The following is a 4,926-nucleotide window of genomic DNA, read 5'->3' on the forward strand; positions in this document are numbered from 1 at the left end:
GGGAGCTCATCACGTCCGAGGACCCCTCTTGCTTACCTCCTGTGACGGGGAGCTCATCACATCCGAGGACCCCTCTTGCTTACCTCCTGTGTTGGGGAGCTCATCACATCCAAGGATGCCTCTTGCTTACCTCTCGTGATGGGGAGCTCATCACATCTGAGGAAACTTGTTCATGGAGCCTCTGAAGGGCGACAGCCACCCTGTGGCCGGTGGGGGCAGCCAGCAGTCACTCCCTTTGCAAACCCAGCAGTCCTTGCTCAGCCCCGCCCTGCAGAATGAATGATGCTTCCTGGCCACAAGAACTCCCCGGGCCCCGGGTGAGAGGAACTCTGGGAAATGCAGGAAGAAGATGGTCTTGGACCCACACCTCCCAGGCCGCTTGGTCTGGGTGCCCATGCAGGTCATGGCTCATGTGTGGCCTCCTGTGTCCCGAGGCTGAGCCGCACTGCCACCCACACACACCTACCTATGACAGGTGCCCTCGCCAGTCTCCTGGTGCAGGCCCAGCCCACTGTCCCCCGTCCCTAGGACACCCCCACCTCCAGCTTCCCAGACACACAGCCTGAGGGCTCATAGCGGCCCAGCCCCAGGATGGCAGGGCCTTGCTCTCAAGCCAGTGCTGGCCCTGCTGTCCATCTTCCAGCTCTGAACTCCCAGTCTGCCAGCCCCAGAACCTCAGCCCTAGCCCTCGTCTCCCAGCCCACCGAGTGCTGGCCACAGCCCCCACACCCCGCCTCCACCCCACAGCTGCTCCCAGGGGCCTGCATCCCTTTTCAATTCCCCAGCTCTCTCTGGGTCCCGGGCCCAGGCCTTTCTTTCCCCAGGACCACGGGACCAGGCGAGGCTGCCCAGTCTGGGGGAGCGGGCGCCGGCCTCCCTGGAAGGCCACAAGACACTCAAGCTCGGGGCCAGAGATGTGTCTGGAAGCCGCTGGGGACAGGGCCAAGGCTCTCCAGCCCAGCTGCTCCTTTGTTCCAGCCCCTGCCCCCCACACCTCCGGCCACAGGGCTGGCCTCAGCAGCACACTCCGGCCAGCTCTAGGCTGGAGAGGGACATCCATTGTGGCCGCAAGGCCTCACCCAACCTCACGGCAGCTGCCCAGCCCCACCTCCTCTTCCTTTGGTTGGGACATTTGCTGACCGTGGCCTTTTGGGTCCAAGGTGGGTGGCCACAGGGAGCAGAGGGTCAGAGGTACAAAGCCCAAAGGCCCCAGGACCCAGGCAAGCTGAAGCCCTCAGACAGCCCGTGTCCAGCCTCTTCTTTGCTTTCAGATAAGAACTTAAAAGAGAAAACATCCTACAGAAAAGAAGCTCGGCTTTTCCCCGCTGCTGGCTGAGTGGGTTTCCTAAGAGCAAGTATTTCCTCCACCCAGCAGTGCTTTTCAGCAAGGAGCATCTCCGTCTCCGTGGAGGGCAGCCTGGAATGGGGGAGCGTGGTCAGGCTGCCATTGCCGTGGCCTGTGTGGCTTGGAGTGGGCTGACGACTGTGACCACTGGCTCCAAGGAAGAAAGAGCCCAGATGGGGAGTGTCTGCCTGTACCTGTGGTGCAAATGCTCCCGCCGGGGCTGGCTTCGAGCTGCCAAGGGGACACACTGCAGGCCGGGGTGGGCACCCTGCGGTGACCCCACGTGACCTGGCCTCAGACAGACACAACACACGGCCAACCTCAGGAGCCTGGAGGAGCGCACAGGGCCACACCGTGAGAGTCGGGGGCGAGTGCTGTGTTCAGCGCTTCTGTTTATAGTGACTCCTCTGTTTGTAAGTTCTTATGATTTAATTTGTTTTTGAGACAGGGTTTTGCTCCATCACTCAGGCTGGAGGGCTGTGGCGCAACCACAGTTCACTGCAGCCTCAACCTCCTGGGCTCAACCTCCTATCTCAGCCTCCTGAGGAGCAGGGACCGCAGGTACACGCCACTGCATCCAGCTTATTGATTGACTGATTGATTGATTTTTGAGATGGAGTCTCGCTCTGTCGCCCAGGCTGGAGTGCAGTGGCGCGATCTTGGCTCGGTGCAAGCTCTGCCTCCCGGGTTCACGCCATTCTCCTGCTTCAGCCTCCCGAGTAGCTGGGACTACAGGTGCCGCCACCAAGCCCGGCTGATTTTTTTGTATTTTTAGTAGAGACGGGGTTTCACCATGCTAGCCAAGATGGTCTCGATCTCCTGCCCTCGTGATCTGGTTTATATTTTTATCTGTAGAGATGAAGTCTTACTGTGTTATCCAGGCTGGTCTCTCACTCCTGTCCTCCAGCGATCCCCCCTCCTCGGTCTCCTGGCGTGCTGGGATTGCAGCACGAGCCCCGACGCCTGGCTGATTTCATTTTAATAGTGCTGCGTATAATGGGCCAGCTCACCCGATTCCAGGACATGAAGGCTCAGCTCTTATGAGCTGGCTCTGCACACCACCTGTGGGATGGCTCCAATTCACACCAGACCCCAATAAGACCGAGGCTTTGGTCTGAGCCTGAAGGCCCCAGGGAGGACAGTGCCACCCTTAGCCCCGAGCAAGAGGGGTCCTGTGTTCCCCTCCAGTTCAGCTGAGGCCTGAGCTGCCTTTGCGACCCCATCCTGAGTACCCCAAGGCCCTGGGATTCCTGCAGCTCCTGCGCCAAAGGTCCCACGAGCACTCCGTGTCTTCCTCTTCCACGTCCTCTGCCTGCGGTGCTGTGCTCGGTGTGGGGGCAGCCAAGGGCACTCCGTGCAGGATGTGGATGCAGCATGGCCACTCGGAGTGCGGGCCCAGCAGGAGCCCGAAGCCCCCTTCCCATGAGGGTGAAGCCGGAGGCGACGGAGGGAGGCAGGGGGTGTGGCTGTGTTTTGTCAGGAGGCAGAGATTTCTAACCTTGAGTCTGAACGTCCAGGCTGGTGTGAAGTCCGTCAAGGCGGGAGCACGGAGCCCACTCTGCGAGTTCCACGGGGCATCAGCTGGGGCAGTGATATTTAAACTGTGCGTTCCACGGGGCGTCAGCCAGGGTGGTGGTATTTAACGCCAGGACCCACAGTGCGTGGGCCTCTCTTGAGCTCCGGGCCCTGCCTGCCTTAGGGCATCCGCCAGGTCGGCTGTATTTAAATGCTTGCACATGTGGTGCCTGGGCCTTGACGGAGCTCCAGGGCCTGCCCACGACGGTGCAGCCGTGTTCTAGGAGGAAACACGCCCGGTGAAGGCTGGAGGAGGGAAGAGTGAGCTTTCCCTGCCTGGGAGTCTCTGAGGGGTACAGACTGAGGGTTGGGGGTGCAGGGGGGGAGGCCCCAGGGCTCAGCGGATCCCAGGGTGTTCCCAGCAGGGTTCAGTGGGTTTCGTTGAGGAATTTGGACTCTGCTCCAGGAGTAATGGGAGCCAACAGGCCGGGGGTACCTCCTCCCTCCTCCCCGTGATCCGGGTGCTCGGAGGAGCCAGGCAGCGTGGCTGAGGCCCCACAGGTGTTCGGGAGGGAGTGCAGAGCAGGGCGCCATGGTGCCTGAGGACAGAAGGGGCTTCCTTCCCGGGGCAGCAGCCTCCCTGCAAGAAGGGGGCTCTCCAGGGCTGCCTGGAACACATAACTGACAGCTTGCAATCTGCACCCTGTGATTTATTTCTATGGGGTTGAAATACTGCAGGGATCCCATGCTGCTGCGTCAGGATTGGGCCCACGTAGGAAGCCTAATGCATGGCGAACCATTCGTCTTGCATGAAAAATGCACGATGGCGTCAGAAAGTCACCAGGAAGTTTCGAGATGTTCATGCTGTGGTCCTCACACGGCCGACTGGCTGTCAACGCCCCGGTCCTGCCGCCCGTGTTGCCAATGGATGATCCAGGCGTCCCTCGTGGGAGGTGCCTTGGAGAGCCTGTGGACACCAGGCCTCTCGCCAGGGAGTGAGGGAAAGGTCTTCCCCTGGGACCCGCGAGTTCCTCCTCAGCTCCACCTTCACCCACAGGCCACGGGAAACCATCTGGTGCATGGGGCTCAGCGCACCACCAAGAGCCGTTTAAAAAGGCTTTGGGCCACACGGAGGAAGAAAGCCCAGTTTTAAACACCAAATGTGGTCTGTGGAAACTTCCCAGGGTAGCATGTCCAGTGGGACTGTCTGTGGAGATGGGAACGCCCGTGTCTGTGTGAGCCACGCAGTGGTCACTGGTCACACGTGGTGGGAATGCCCGTGTCTGTGTGAGCCACGTGGCAGTCACTGGTCACGTGGTGGGAACGCCCACGTCTGTGTGAGCCATGTGGTGATCACCGGTCAGGTGGTGGGAACGCCTGTGTCTGTGTGAACCACGTGGTGGTCACTGGTCACATGTGGCTGCTGAGCCCTGGAAGTGTGGCCCATGTAATTGAGGAAGTGTGGCCTGTGCAATTGAGGAGCCGGCTTTTAAATTTTATTTAATTTTAATGACTTTAAGTGTAAACATAAATAGCTACCATATTAGACCATGTCTAGGTTGATGACAATATTGTCTTTTTTTTTTTTTTGGCTTTTTAAAGTGGTTATATCATTATTATTATTTATTTAAATTAATTTATTTTTGAGACAGGGTCTTGCTGTCTCGCCCAGGCTGCAGTGCAGTGGGGCAATCACAGCTCACTGCAGCCTCAACTTTCCATGTTCAAGCCATCCTCCCGCCTCAGCCTCCCAAGTGCCTGGGACTACAAGCACGTGCCACCACGCATGGCAAATTTTTTATTGTTGGTGGACACGAGGTCTCACTCTGCTGCCTGGGCTGGCCTTGAACTCCTAGGCTCAATTCACCTTCCCATCTTGGCTTCTTGGAGTGTTTGGATTGCAGGTGTGAGCCACCTGTGCCTGGCCTATTTTCTATCTGTAAATATAAAGGGTACAGGTGCAGTTTTGTTACATGGAAACAATGTGTAGTGGTGACGTCAGGGCTGTCCGTGTGGCCATCACCAGACAGTGTACATTGTACCCACCAGGAACTTTCTTATCCCTC

General features: G+C 58.5%; 1 pseudogene; it reads left to right on the forward strand.

The window, feature by feature from the left end:
• Window positions 1–2,368: 2,368 nt before the first annotated feature.
• LOC110742315 lies at window positions 2,369–4,417 on the forward strand (annotated as a pseudogene).
• Window positions 4,418–4,926: the final 509 nt, after the last annotated feature.

The sequence above is a fragment of the Papio anubis genome, chromosome 4, assembly GCF_008728515.1.
Source record: "Papio anubis isolate 15944 chromosome 4, Panubis1.0, whole genome shotgun sequence".
Taxonomy (NCBI): Eukaryota; Metazoa; Chordata; class Mammalia; order Primates; family Cercopithecidae; genus Papio; species Papio anubis.